Source organism: Symphalangus syndactylus, chromosome 9 (genome assembly GCF_028878055.3).
Source record: "Symphalangus syndactylus isolate Jambi chromosome 9, NHGRI_mSymSyn1-v2.1_pri, whole genome shotgun sequence".
Taxonomy (NCBI): Eukaryota; Metazoa; Chordata; class Mammalia; order Primates; family Hylobatidae; genus Symphalangus; species Symphalangus syndactylus.
In genome coordinates, this window is record NC_072431.2 from 112,870,114 (window position 1) to 112,886,137 (window position 16,024).

General features: G+C 40.3%; 1 long non-coding RNA gene across 4 annotated transcripts in view; it reads right to left on the reverse strand.

The window, feature by feature from the left end:
• Positions 1-12,837, reverse strand: part of LOC129490305 (uncharacterized) — a 33,261-nt gene extending 20,424 nt beyond the window's left edge. For 2 of the 4 annotated variants that reach the window (XR_008660217.2, XR_008660216.2), the window contains exons 1-2: positions 12,589-12,837; positions 1,464-1,579 (exon numbers count right to left, since the gene is read on the reverse strand). This is a non-coding gene — a long non-coding RNA (uncharacterized lncRNA). The remainder of the gene's footprint in view (positions 1-1,463; positions 1,580-12,588) is intronic. The other 2 variants (XR_008660214.2, XR_008660215.2) reach the window with 2 other exon arrangements.
• Positions 12,838-16,024: the final 3,187 nt, after the last annotated feature.

The following is a 16,024-nucleotide window of genomic DNA, read 5'->3' on the forward strand; positions in this document are numbered from 1 at the left end:
GGGAAGAAACTGACAGCAAAGAGGTCCAAGGAAACTTTTTGTGGGTTATGGAAATGTCGTATATCTTGATTTTGATGGTGGATTCATGACTGTACATATTTGTCAGAACTCACTGAACTATAAACTTGAAGAGTAAATTTTACTGTATATGAATTATATGTCAATAAACTTTTTCCTTTTTTTTTTTTTGAGACAGAGTCTTGCTCTGTCACCATGGCTGGAGTGCAGTGGCGTGATAAACTTGTTTTTTTTAAAATGACATTACATTGTGGCTTTAAATCACATTTCTTTTGCTTTCTAGTAAAGATGAACAGCTTAACATTTTATTAACCATTGATATTTCTTCTTTAGAGAATTGTCTTTTTATCCCATTGCATACTTGTCTACTAAGTCTGCAGATTTATCTTATTAATTTGGGTTGACCTTTGAATATTGCCTGTCATACTTAAAAGATATATTTTCCTAAATCTATTTTAATTTTATTCATGACCACTTTTTATATTTATTTGACCTAGCTAAATTAATTGCCATTTACTTTATGGGTTTATTTAATTTTTAAAGGAGACCTAGATGATAGTAACCTTTGAAACACTGAATTTACTGAAATGTTTCAGGAAATTCTACTTCGGTTTTTCTTGGAAATCTACCAGGTTTGGTCTGGGTAGACTTTGCAAATCATAAAAACAATCCCTCTATGCATGAGTGTAGTTGTTGCCTTCCTGAAAGATGCTCATTGGGTATATCCTCTTATTTTGATCTTACTGGCACCACTGGGCTGAGTGGATCTAAGATCATACCTGTGGACTGACATTCACCATTCTTTTCCCACAGTGGCAACAGCCATAACAGTTTAAACACAGTGCCTTGCAAAGTGATATATATTTAATAGAAACGGGATACAACATTGATCAATGGAAAACCTCATTTAATATTTCCCTCTGCTGGCTGGCTTTTGGTAGTTCTATTTTTTTTTTTTTGAGATGGAGTCTCACTCTGTCGCCCAGGCTGGAGCACAGTGGCGCAATCTCAGCTCACTGCAAGCTCTGCCTCCCGGGTTCACGCCATTCCCCTGCCTCAGCCTGAGTAGCTGGGACTACAGGCGCCCGCCACTATGCCCGGCTAATTTTTTGTATTTTTAGTAGAGACGGGGTTTCACCGTGGTCTCGATCTCCTGACCTAGTGATCCGCCCACCTCGGCCTCCCAAAGTGCTGGGATTACAGGCGTGAGCCACCACGCCCGGCCTGGTAGTTCTATTTTGTCTTGATTTGCTCCATGTGGGATTGATGAGGAAAATTATGACTTCACTTGTATATTTTAGTAAATATTTATTGAACACTTATTATGTGCCTGATGGTTTCTAGGTACTAGACACACAGTGGTTGTATTAGTGCATTCTTAGATTGCTACAAAGAAATACCTGAGCGTAGGTAATTTATAAATAGAAGAAATTTAATTGGCTCACAGTTCCGCAGGCTGTACAGAAAGCATGATTCTGGCATCTGCTTGGCTTCTGGGGAGGTCTCAGGAAGCTTAAAATCATGGTGGAAGGCAAAGGGGAAGCAGGCTCATCTTACATGGCTGGAGCAGTAGGAAAAGAGAGAGGAAGGAGGTGCCATCACTTTCAAACAACCAGATCTCATGATATCTCACCGACTCACTATCATGAGAAAAGCACTCAGGGGATGGTGCTTAACCATTTGTGAAGGATCCACCTCCGTGATCCAATTACCTCCCAGCAGGACCCACCTCCAAACACTGGGGATTACTACTGAACATGAGATTTGGGTGGGGACACAGATCCATGGTGAATAAGATAGCCTTAGATACTACCCTCATAGAACTAACAGGCAAGTTATGTAGATAGGCAATTAATATATATCAAACAATGGCATAAAACAATTAGAAATTATGATAAGTGCTCTGGAAGGAACAAAGAAGATGTTGTTCCCCTGACACAAGTGAGGATGTGAAGAGTGACAGGATACCCCCTCTTCTGACTTCAGTCGGAGAAGTTTTGTTTGGCTTCAGGCTTCCAGTAAGCGTTTACTTTCAGGAAGACTTCAGCAGAAGAAAAAAGTCCGCAAACCAGTGCCTTATAGAATTATATACAAATGTGAGAAGCTGAATGATCTCAGGCAAGGCCAGGTTTCCTCCTCTGTGAAATATAAAGGTTATCTCTCCTAGGAGTTGCTGTGAGAATTAGCAAAAATAAATACATAAGAGGTCAATGAGCTACTGGCCCAAGACTCTGGAGGCCAACAGCCCAGGTTGAAATTCTGGCTTCTCCACTTATTAGCTGCTGCTGTCTTGGGTAAGTCATTTATCCTTTTGGTGTTTCAGTTTCCTCATGTAGAGAATAAGGATAATAATAGTGTCTACTCCTTAGGGCTCGTTTGAGAATGAAATTTTTAAATAGTGCTTGGTGCATGGCAGGTGTTCAGTTAAGGCTAACTTCTATCATTGTCATCATATTGTCATCATTATCATCATTGTAACCACTGGTTATGGGTCCTAACGTAAGCAAGAGCAAATCCTCTCATGTACTGTAACTGTGTAATCAGATTACCCTGAAACAGCTAGAACCCTGGCTCTGGAAATATGAGGAATAGGTATGTGGCATAAAGCGAGAATGTGAGCAGCACGGTGGCTATAGACTTTCTGTGTAAAAGGGGTCAGGGATCTCATCTCAATTGCAACTCCATTTCCCTTTCCTGCTTTACTGGGGAGAATGACCTTGAAGGAGGGAGACCTATACTCTGAGTAGATAGAACAGCCGTGGCTACAGCCCAGCTCTGCCCCCCAAGGCACAGAGGAGAGCCCTCTGATGTCTCTCGGATGATTTAGCTTTATTGCCTATTGTCTCTCTCTCCAAATTGCCTTCAGGATGAATGTCCCAGCCAGAACCCATAGAGAGGGCACCAGCTTCCCAAGTACCTCACAGATGCAGATGCTCTTTCCTTGTATTAAATATCCCTCAAAGTGACCATTAATGGAGGCTGTATTTTGCACCTTATGAAGAGGAAATTACACTGCATTAGAAGTTCCGCACTCTGGCTTAGGCAGTGAATTAGATAAGGGATACGGGCTAGGGTGCTTTCCTACTGGGCATAATACCCAATTTATTTTCATTTACATTAATTTCTCTACATCACTGACTGCATGAGGCATTAAACTGTTAAATGCAAGCAATTCCCAATTGCTTGACACAAATAGAAATGTTTAATGAATAATAATAAAAAAGGAGCCTATAGATGAAACCAATATGCAAAATCGTGAGAGCGGGTTAATCAACATTTTCCATTGCATAGGGCTTGACAAACTTTCCCTTCCTTCCTTCTTTCCTTCCTTCCTTCCTTCTTTCCTTCCTGCCTGCCTGCCTGCCTGCCTGCCTTCCTTCCTTCCTTCCTTCCTGCCTTCCTTCTTGCCTTCCTTCCTGCCTTCCTTCCTTCCTGCCTTCCTTCCTGCCTTCCTTCCTGCCTTCCTTCCTTCCTGCCTGCCTTCCTTCCTTCCTTCCTTCCTTCCTTCCTTCCTTCCTTCTTTCCCTCCATCCCTCCCTCCCTCCCTCCCCACTCCCTCTCTCTCCTCCATCCCTCCCTCCCTCCCTCTCTCCTTCCTAAGTTTTCTTTGAAAAGACAAAGCAAATGCATTTAAACAGAATTAAATAGAGTAGTGTAGTATTGGTAACACAACGAATAAAACTGATATGAAAGCCTTTATCTGGAAGATTCCATGAAGGTATAAAAAAATCCCACCTCTGTTTGGGTGTAGCAATGGAATAGTTTGGCTGATGGTATGAAAAGGGATTTTAATTTACGCATTTCATGTTTTCCTGGCCTCATTGACCTGTTAGTAGAGGAGTCAACTTAGGGAAAAGAAAGATGTTTCTTTCTCATTAGCACTTTATTCCAAACCTTCTAGTTTCTTGGGGTTACCTCTAGCAGGAGTAGAATCTTAAAGCCTCCATCAGAATTGCTGGATCTTTGTCCCTGACAGTTTTATTCCCACCCACTAACTTCATAGTGTGGGGTGGTAAAATGGGATTTGTTGTTAAGAGAGTCCCAGGTTGGAATCCAGACTCTGTTCATGAGTAGTACGACTGGGCAAAATTCCTTAACTTCTCTGATCTTCAAATTCCTTAGTTACAAAATAAGCAACAAATACTTCCTTTCCACGATTATTTTGAACCTACTGGTAGCTAATGCTCAGGTATATAAAAGTACACATAGAAAAGAGACTGGAAGGAAAAATGATAGAATGTCAGCGATAGATGTTTATTTTTCCTCTTTTTCTGTTCTGCACTTTTCAACTTTCTATAATATGCAAGCATTATCTTCAATAGGAAAATTATGATGTACAAAAGCACATCATTCCTTTGTTCAAGCTATGTAGATTAAAATAAGTATTGAATTTTTTTTTTCCTCTGCCCCATGCAATCTACCCCTTTCTCTTCCTCTTTTGAAAGGAAAGAAGATATGGGGTATATTAATTCTCAGTTGTTATTGTAACAAGTTACCACAGATTTAGTGCTTAAAACGACACAGATTTATTCTCCTTTGATTCTGGAAGTCAGAATTTTGAAATGAATCTTATAGGGCTAAAATCAAGATGTAGGTAGGTCTGTGTCTTCTGGACGCCTTGAGAGGGAAAACTGTTTTGAAGCCTTTTCCAGCCTCTAGTGGCTGACCTTAGTCTTGGCTTCTGGCTGTTTCCTCCATCTTCTAAGCACATCGCTCCAGCCTCTGCTTCTGTTTTCACATCATATTCTTACCATATAAGGGCCCTTGTAATCACATCTGACACACCCAGATATCCAGCACAGTCTACCCATTTTAAGATCCTTAATAACATCTGCAAAGTCCATTTTCCCATATGAAGGTAACGTATGGAAATTTTGCGGGGTGGTGGGGGACAGGCTTCATTCAGTCTATGACGTGTAAGAGGTTATGTAAGAGGTGAAGGATGAAACAAAAGCTGGGCAAGGAAAAGCAGCAACAAAGTTCCTGATGACATAAAATAACAAACCAAGTGCTTCATCTAGACTACCTGTTCAATTCTTGTAGACTGTGACTGTATTGAACCGCCTTCCCTGCACTGTCAGGGAATACAAGGCATTTGGATCTGATGTGAATACAGAAGCTGATGTGTTCTAGTAGAAAAAAAAAACCCACAAAATACTGTATATGACAATGAAAAACTATCAAATCCTTTCTCTCAAAATCTTTAAAAGACCAGAAATTCAGTCTAAAATTATTATTATTATTTCTTTGAAATATCAGTTCTTACTATTAAAAGGCACCAGGAAGACTCATGTCAGAGACTGCTCCTGGATTCAAAAGCAGCCTATTTTCTCCAGCTTGGTACTAAGATGTGCCAAGAATGATTTTTTTTTTTTTTTTTTTAAAAAAGCAAAAAGGTTCAAATTATTGTTTTTTGTTGCAAGAATGCCAGAGGTTATTAAAGTAACATCAGGAATGGATATAATCAGATCTCATCTATTATTAATGAGATTCTGCCTTAATGTGATCATTATAGGTATGTGCCTTACACCTAGAAGCTATCATCTAACATAATAACAACCTCAAATAATGAGTTGCCAGCGTGATTTTTCTTGTGTGAATGGTTTTACCCATAGGGTTGCTTTTTCCTTTTCTTATAACAACAACAATAATAACAAACCATAACATTTTAGACAGAGACAGGCGTAAGTTTTATTTGTAATATAATGGTTACTGTTTAACATCTTTATAGTTAAGATTTGCTACCGAGCCAACACAAAAATGTTTTGAAAACCATATTATTACTACTTATAATGATGATCCCAGAGCTAGAAAAACCTCATATGACTTTTTATAACATCTGCTATATGTGTGTGTGTGTGAGAGATTGAGAGAGAAAAAAAGAGAGACAGAGACAGTGAGACAGAAAAAGAGACAACAACTATCAAATCCTTTCTCTCAAAACCTTTAAAAGGCCAGAAATTCAGTCTAAAATTATTATTTCTTTGAAATGTCAATTCTTACTATTAAAAAGCATCAAGAGTTCCAAGATATGATTATACTTATAGTTTGATTTACTAAGAAATTAGAAATTATTTTTTCCATATATAAGCCTTTTAACTGCAATCCCTTTTCTTCTCTAAGACATAGGTTAGGAAAGGACTTAAATTAAGCCTTTGTGAACGGAGGCAGAGAGAGACCACATCCTGAATAGTTTAGCTTCCAATAGCATCTGTTACAGCAGGTCATTTCAAATAGCTGTGCTGAGGCTTGCTCACAAAATCCTATTTAATCGTTAACACAGTTGAATTCTACAGGGTACAGTTACCTGGAGACCAGATTAGGCAAATTTAAGTGTCAAGAATGCGAGTGGATGCAAAAAGGAGGGAATGAGGCCCAAATCTCTGAGTACCTAACAACAGCAAAATCAATGGAGAAAAGCTCAAGACTGGCCAATTAGATGCTTCACCCCTTAAATGGCTATTCTACTATTTCATCCCTCACTCTCTTTGAAACCCAGTGTCCCTGGGTGCTCTATGAAAGGGTAACCACTTGTAACTGTGGCACCTTGAGTTTCTGTGTTTCAAAATGTTCCAGGAAGAAGTCCAGCTATGGCAAAACAAAAACTGGCTGGAACCAGAGATGCCTGAGTTAGAGATGAACTTTGGTGAACCCTCCAGATTACCATACTAAAAACCCCATCCAAGGAGGAGCTTGTTCACTGTTTTCCATACATGTGGCATATGAAGCAACATGACTGGGGACTGTACCTGTGCTGCCTTTACATACAAAAACTCAGCCAACTAGCACAATAAAAGCCCCCTTTCCATCTTTCTTCCAAGAAACACTGCTTTGGGAATGACCCCCTATGTTCTCCTTACGTGTTGCAAGTAATAAAATCCCCTTGTTAAATCCTCTTTGGTTGTGGTAATAACACCCACCAAGCAAACTCATTTCACTGCTAGAGTCCACTTCCTCATAATCTACTTACTCCCAACTCTGCAGGATGACTTCTCTTCCACTGGTCTGGTTTGGGGCAGTCTCCAGTGATCTCTCCAGATTATTCTCTTTGTAGGATTTAGTGCTGCTGGTCAGTTGTTGCTTCTGGGAGCTTTCCTCTCGTTTAGCTTCTTCAGCGCTAGGCTTTCCCGGTTCTTCCCTTGCCCTTCTTCCCACTGGGCTGTGCTGGCTTCTGTGTCCCTATCTACCCTCAAGACATTATCATTTCCTGGGTTCTTTTTCTTCTCCAGCTCCTGTGATCAGATCTTTACTGATAAATTCTAAGTTCATATCTTTAGCCCTTTTTCTGCTAATGAGATTCAAACCTGAAGTTCACCCACTTGGTGGATGGCTCCATACGAATGCCAACAGCATCTCAAACTCTACAAGTCCAGTTTTGCTCACTGGCTTCTCTGCTTTTTCCACCTTCTGTTCTCACTTGTCCTGACTGCCTCTCTTGGTTAACGGGCTCCTCTTCCTCTGACTCCTTCAGTCTGGAAACATCTTTGTTTTCTTTGCAATTGCTAGGTTCTGTGCTTTCTTGTTTGACCATGCAACGTATCTCTTCCCTTATTTCTATTCCTGCTATCATTACTTGGACAATCAGTAACTTCTTAACTAGTCTCTCGGCCTCCAGACCAGCCTTCACTCTCCTACTAAAACTAACTTTTTAAACATTGATATTGAGCTTCAAGTCAGGGTAAGTTGAAAAAAAAAAATTAAAACATTGATAGAATCATGATATTGCTAGTAGCACTATTTCACATAGTAGTTGCGCAAATGTTACTTCATTACTTCCTTACCTTCCATGACTTTATCTGGTAAATTGAAATCCAGCCTTGGCCTCGTATCTTATATGTCTCGTAGAAATAAAGGATGGAGTTTTCATTTGACTTCTGCCTGAAAATCCTATCACTGATGAATCTGCGCCCCGCTCTAAAGAGTGTTCCCAACATTTGAAGCTCATTTTTTACACTAAAACCTTCTCTGTGCCCCATGTATTGAGCCATTGTCAAGGTACCTAAAGCTCTAAAGTCAATGATGCTCAGAATATAAAACAGACTATGCTGAAAGGTAGGACATTGAACCATTTTCTATAGAGTGGACTATTTAAAATACCTTCTTCTTATGTATAAAATAAGAAGGTTGAAATAGTGAGCTCTAGGATCTATTCAGCTTCCAAAAAGTCTGTTTCTTCCTGGAACCTCATTTAGAGGCTGGGCTGATGTTTTAAAATGATTTATCCACAAAGAATCACATACTTTTGTGTGTGTGTTCTTTATAGTTTTTTTTTTTTTTTTTTTTTTTTTTTTTTTTTTTTTGAGGTGACCATGAATATGCATCTTTCAGATTTCTAACTGCAGGGAGTGTAATTATCCAAGGCCCAGCTGCTGGCCTACGAAATCCATCCCTGCCTTTTCTAGGCCATGCTTCCCAAAGGCTGCTGCCAGTCAGGAACTGAGTGTAGCAGGAATATAAAGTAGGTCCATTCCTGGGAGATGCAGGACTCCACTGACTGGTGACTTTGGCTCACGAACTTCCTGCCGGCCTTGCCAGACATTTATTAGAACTGAACTGCATTCTCTGGCTGGGCATTGTGGCCCATCCCTGTAATTCTAGCACTTTGGGAGGTTAAGGCAGAAAGATTACTTGACGCCAGGAGTTTGAGACCAGCCTGGGCAACATAATCAGATTGTCTCTACAATAATAATAATAATAATAATAATAATAAAAAATTAGCCAGGCATGGTGGCCTATTATTGTAGTCCCAAATACTTAGGAGGCTGAGGTAGGAGGATTGCTTGAGCCCAGGAGGTTGAGGCTTCAGTGAGACATGATCATGCCACTGCACTCCAGCCTGGGCAACAGAGTGAGACCATGTCTCAAAAAACAAAAATAACCGAATTGCTTCCACCCATTCTTCCTTTCTTCTCTTTCTCTTTCACTCCGGATTTGACTGCATTCCCAGCCTCCCCTGGCTCTCTCCTTCTTTCTCTCACAGGGATTTCTGCTAATAAAGTCCTCCCATGTGTTGGTGACTGCTTCTCAGATGGCCTGGACTAATGCACAAACTGTATTTGGCATCATAAGAAGTTCACCTTTACCCACGGAGGAAAATGGAAAATTTGATCTAGTTTTAGCATTGTGATGGTTTGAATATGTCCCCTCCAACATTCAGGTGTTGCAACTTAAAGGCCAATGTAGTTGTAACAAAAGGTGGGGCCTTTAAGAAGTAATTGGACTTTGTGGGCTTGCTCCTCTCTCAGGAATGGGATTAAGGCCCTCAAAGAAGACGCTACAAGCAGTGTTCTGCTGGCTTGCCCTTCCACCTTCTGCCATGTGAGGACACAGCATTCATCCCCTCCAGAGGGTGCAGGGCCGCCTTGGCACCATCTTTGAAGCAGAGGCCGGACTCTCACCAGACAGCAAAGCTGCTAGGACCCGGCCTCCAGAACTGTGAGGAATAAATTTCTGTTCTTTATAAATTACCCAGCCTCAGGTATTTTGTTAAAGCAACACAAATGAAATAAGAGAAGTATCATCTGTACATCTGCAATCAGTCCTGCAGATTCTGTTTCCATTACAAAGGCATACACATTCCTTCACCTTTTTGATAAAAAATATTTTTCCCTAAATTACAAAGAATACATAACATTTTTGAAACTATACATATGTAAAAAGAAAGTAAAACCTGTATAACCAGTTCTTTCAGGCCTTTTCTACAATAAACAACAACAAAAGCTTTTTTCTTTAAACAACAACAACAAAAGTTAATACATACAGTGATTTAGTAGAGGAGTGACAAACTTTTTCTATAAAAATTGGTTAAGTATTTTTAACTTTATTGACCATACAGACTCTGTTGCAACTTTTCAACTCTGCCCTAGTAGACTGAAAGCAGCCACAGCCAACACTAAGATGGGGCTGTGTTCCAATTAAACTTTGTTAAAAGCAAAACAAAACAAAACAAACAAAAAAACAGATAAGGGGCTGGATTTGGCCTTGGTGCATAGTTCACTGACTATGATTTAGTAAAAGAAACGATCTTGTTAAAAGACTTCATCTGTGGCTGAATGGGAATTTTCAGACGTTATTTAAAATGACCCAGAGAGGTCTGTAGAAATCAGCCCCCTTTTGCAAAGTGGTAACTGGAGTAGAGAGCCTGGTGGTATCCTGGCAAGAATGGCTCGCTTACCGTGGTTGTGGGATCCCAGGCCACAGGGGACAGCCCCTGGGATGTGAGAGGAACTCACGTTTGTATGGAGCTTTCTCCCAAAGAACTAGCTGTGACTTAAAGTGAGAAGGAGAATGACTAAGCTGACAGCTACACTGTGGTCTTTTGCTGTTGTCAGGCATGAGTTAAGTAGGTTGCAAACCCTTCCTAATGTGCTTTTCCCATTTAATTTTGTGGCTGCATAAACTTTCATAGCAAATAATGAGTTGGGGCTGCAGCCCAAATGTTATGGACTCTATCTATCTGGAGAGCCTGCGGAGTGAGGCTCTGCATTCTAATGGCCTGCTTAACCAGCGCTGGCTGGGCCGAGCAAGCTTGTTTTGGCTTGAAGAGGGATTCTGCAGAATGCAAGGGGAACCCACCAGAGAGGCCGTTGGCCTCACTGCTGCCCTTTCCTCTCCACAGAAGCATTTTTCCCCAAGACTTGACAGCTGTTTCTCTTGGGTCAGAGTGAATTTGTCCCTCAGCTAGAATCCTGACTGTGTCTGTCTTGATATGAGTGTTGAAGGATAAATTCTTACCTAGGAGTCCTGTTTTCAACTTCCACTCTTGATACTCCTATTTGTCCATGGAAATGAACATTGACTACCTATTTTCTGGCCCATCTGCTGGGATGGCATCGTGCCTGATTCCTGGCAGGGCAGGCACACTCCAAAGGGCTGGAGTTTTAGTGCACTGTGTTTGGAAGGGTAGCTGTGAGGGGAGGGGAGGGAAGGCAGTGGCAGAGGGAAAAGAGAGGCAGGAAGCTGCTTTTCCTTGCTTTGCCCTCAGTCTCCGGCTCCTGGACCCTTCTATCGGCAGTCCCTGCTTTACCCCTTGCTATGGTTTGGTTAGGGTTTATTTGTCCTCACCAAATCTCATGCTGAAATTTGATTACCAGTGAGGAGGTGGGGCCTAGTGGGAGGTGTTTAGGTCTTTTCCACAGTGGGTGGGTCTATGCAAACCTACCCCCAAAGTCTGAGGAAACCGAGAGGCTGAAGAAAGAGATTGACATATCTACTTCCTTAGAAACATTTAACAGGGACAGAAGCCATGTCTGTGTCTCAGGCAGTGATGAGACAGGATGGTGGATTCCCACGCCATTACCCGCTAGACCCAGGGCTAGTGTACTATAGGGAAGGGGTGATTCAGAGGAATGTGCAGGACAATTGAAGTACAATAACATCAAGTTTCTTTGACCTAAGGGCAGGATTTACTCTAAGTTTCTGCTCTTACACAGAAACAATAGGTAAACTGAAAATCTTAGAGGTCTTTCTGGAACTGGGGTTAATCAGAAGTCAACATGGCGGATTAGCTTCCAAGATAGAGTTGCTTTAACCTCCACAGGGTTGTGAGGGGGCAGATCTCTCATGAATAGATTTATGCCCTCCCTTGGGGTGGGTACGAATTCATTCTCTATTAGCTCCAGCAAGAGCTGGTTGTTAAAAAGACCCTGGCACCTCCTCCCTCTCTCCTGCTTCCTTGCTTGCCATGTGATTTCCGCACGCACTGGCTCCCCTTCACTTTCCACCATGAGTGGAAGCAGACTGAGGCTGTCATCAGATGCAGATGTTTAATCTTTAACTTATAGCCATCAGAATTGTGAGCCAAATAAGCTTTAAAAAAAATAATTTTCCCAACCTCAGGTATTTCTTTATAGCAACACAAAATGGACTAATGACCCCTCTTTACGAATCAAGGCCTTTAGAAAACCTGGGCATGAGAATTGCATGTGTGCGGGCAAATGGTAAATGTTAGAATCTGGCTTCAATCTCTTCCCAGCTACAAATATCTAGAGGAGTCAAAACAGAATGCAGCGGAAAAAGCAGATTACAAAATGGTAATGCATGGTGTTACCCTACTAATGTAAAATATTGTGTGTGTGTGTGTGTGTGTGTGTTAGTATTTCTAAGGCAGGTGGTGGAACTACAGGTGTTTTTATTTTTTATTTCTTTTTAATTATGTATTTTCACATTTTTCCACAACAGGTATATGAATGATAACAAAAAGCAAAACAAGACAGAAATAGCTGCAAAATATTAGGTATAAGAAAAGACTACTGAAAGACCTAAGCTCTGGGCGGGGAAGAATTTTTAAGCACTCTGTAAAATGTCTGTCAATGGGTGCTGGCAAAGTTCAACCGGGAACTTCAGAACGTGACAGCAAAGACCTGGTAGCAGAGGAGCAGGCAATGTCAGTTCTCAGAGAATGGTGAAGGGGAGTGGTGTAGGCCAGACCTTTCGAGAAGAGTCAACAGTTTCTGTGTTATTTTCTCTGAGTTTCCTCCACTACCTCTGTATTAGTCCGTTTTCACACTGCTAGTAAAGACATACCTAAGAATGGGCAATCTATTAAAAAAAGAGGTTTAATGGACTTACAGTTCCACGTGGCTGGGGAGGCCTCACAATCATGGTGGAAGGCAAGGAGGAGCAAGTCACGTCTTACATTGATGGCAGCAGGCACAGAGAAAGAGCTTGTGCAAGGACACTGCCTCTTATAAAACCATCAGATCTCATGTCACTATCAGAATAGCACGGGAAAGACCTGCCCCCATGGTTCAGTTACCTCCCACTGGGTCCCTCCCACAACATGTGGGAATTCAAGATGAGATTTGGGTGGGGACACAGCCAAACCATATCAACCTGTTTCCCCAGGCTTCCGTGGAAGCATTGGTTGCTCCTTTTTTGACTCCATAGAAACGTTTTGCAGGCTGCTCTCAGGGTGGTTTTCCCCTTGTAGGTGGAATTCACTGATGCATTTCAATGCATAAAAGGTGCATGGGCTCTTGGAGGGAATAAATCATCTCCTCATTGTTTAGAAGAGAACCTGGTTGGTGGTGAAGCTCAAAATAAATCTCTTCATTCCTCCAGCCAGAAAACTACTTTTTTTTACAGTTTAGTTCATTTTTAAATTTTTTATTCTTTTGTGGTAAAATATACATAATATAATATGTACCATTTGAGTCAATTTTGAGAGTACTGTTCAGTAGCATTACACATATTCAAATTGTTGTGCACTCATTGTCACCATCCATAGCAGTTTTCTCATCTTCCTAAACTGAAACTCCATGCCCGTTAAACAATAACCCTCCATTCTTTCTTTTTTGGTCCCTAGCAACCACGATTTAACTTTCCGTCTCTATTAATTTTCCTATTCTAGGTACCTCATAAAAGTGGAATCAGATATTTGTCCTTTTGTGACTGGCTTATGTCACTGAGCATGATGTCCTCGAGGTTCATCTGTGTTGTAGCATGTGTCAAAACGTCCTTCCATTTTGAGGCTGAATAGTATTTCACTGTGTGTGTATATACCACATTTTGTTTATTTTGAACTGTCAGTTCAACTGACAGTTATTTTGAACTGTCAACGGACACTTGGGTAGCTTTTGGCTCTTGTGAATAAGGCTACTGCAAACCTGGGTGCATAAATATCTGTTTGAGTCCTTTTGTCAATTCTTTTGTGTATATACCCGGAAGTGGAATTGCTCAGAAAACTACTTTTTAAGTATGGTTGTCACTTGGTGTGAGGTGAAAGCAAGACTAAAAGGGGGCCATAGCTGTAGGAGTTAGAGTCCAGGTGTAGTTGGAGAATTATGTACCACAGGTTTACCTACTGAATCAGGATTTTTCTGGAAGCTAGACTAGGAATCTGTATCCCCAGGTGATCCTGATGATCAGCTAGGTTTGGGGACCACAAAACTTCATGATTTTCAAGGCTTGTTTCCACTCTACAACTGAATAAAATCTGTTACCCCTTGTCACCACAGGATGTCCATAAAATCTTTGGATGTTTTTCTTGCAAATGGAAAACAGAATTTCAAGATTATATTCTCGCTTTTGGAAGTATTGCATCTAATTTCCTCCCAAATCTTGCAAGAGACATATTCACCTTCTGTTTTACAAATGAGGATACTAAGGCATTGAGTACTTCTGCATTTTGTCTGAAGTCACCTCTGTGTGTAGGTATGCAATAACATATCAGAAATTTAGAGTCTAAAGTAAACCCAATCTAATGACCTCATTTTCCAGATTTATAAATAGAGACCAAGAGGCAAGATGATTAGCAGAATATCCATACTGGATGGCATTGGGATCAGAATTTGTGTTTCCTGACTCCACTCCTACGTGCATGTAGAGACTCACTCTCTTGAAATTCTTGTGTTTCCTCCCAACTGGGTTGTGAGCTTCTTATTGTTGGTGCTTCCTTTTACACCTCAGTCTCCCATTGTGTCTAGGATGGGACTAAGCACATAATAGGGAATGATTGAGAGAGCAGAAGCGGCAGTGCAGACGAGAGGTAGAAACATGGCATGCAGAATGATGCCCCTTAAGCAGTGTGATTTGACTCTATAAATGCAAGGGGGAAGAGTTGTTTCTATTGCTTATCTATGTAGTGGGAAAAAGTACATGGTATTTAGAGCAAAAAAAGGCTTAGATTTTAATACAATTTCACTGTTTATTATTTTTAGACTGTGAGCATATTATTAAACTCTCAGCCTCAGTTTCCTCATCTGTAAAATGCAAAGATTAATATTTACTTTGAGGGTTAGAAATAGAAAGTAAAAGCAACCCGAACAGAACCTGACACAATGAGCACAGTAAAAAATATTAGATTGTTTCCAACCTCCTTCCTAGGAGGAAGAACACCAGTCTCAAGGAGAAGGCTAGTTTATCTGTCACAGGGGCCTGCATTGCTACTGCAACTGGGGCTACTTGAGGTCGAACTTAGGATCAATTTTTTGGCCCAGAAAATGTGCCTATTTATATCAAATCAGAAAGGAGTCAGTTATATGCCCATGTTGTCAATAGCATTATTCACAATAGCCAAGATGTGAAAGCAACCCAAATATCCATCGATGAATGAATGAATAAACAAAATGTATATACACATAATGGAATATCACGTAGCCTTAGAAAGGAAGGAAATTCTGATGCATGCTACAATATGGGTGCACCTTAGTGACATTACACTAAGTGAAATAAGCCAATTACAAAAGGACAAATACCACAGGATTCCACTTGTATAACGTACCTAAAGTAGTTAAACCTATAGAAAGAGAAAATAGAATGGTGGTTGCCAGGGCAGGGGGAAGGGAATTTGGAGTTGTTGTTTAATGAATCTAGATAGAGTTTACATTTTGCATGATGAAAAAGTTCTGGAGATTGGCTGCACAATAGGAAGGTATTTAATGCCACAGAACTGTACTCTTAAAAATGTACAGATGGTAAATTCTATGTCACATGTATTTTACCACAATTTTAAAAATTTTAAAAAAGATTCCAGGAGCTATAACTATTATTTTATTCCTGCTGCACATAAACCACATCTTTTCTTTCTGAGTCCACCCAGAATCTGAAGCCATTTCTTTGGACAGAAGTCCATCCATTCTGCAACAGGTTGGAAATAGCTTCATGATTTTCAGATTAGCAAACTTTCTCTGCTAATGTCCTGCTAATTATCATATACACTTAACATTGAGCCATAATTATTATCAGTTAATTAGACCTTAAAATTTATCTTTGATAACACCTCTGGCATTTAATTATATAATTGGTAACTCATGAATGTTATTAAGGGATGTATGACTACAGTAAAGCATAATTAGATCTCATATTTGTTTCATATCATATTGATTATGATAATAGTTTCATAGTTTTTACAGCTTATATAGATATGGCCACATTAAATTGATAGTCTATAAGACAAACAAACATTTTAGCAAGTATTTTAAAAGCATATTAAAAAGAGAGAGGCCATGAGAAAAGGGAAAGTAGATGATCATATCTGATGCCATTTAACAAAAGTTCACAATAA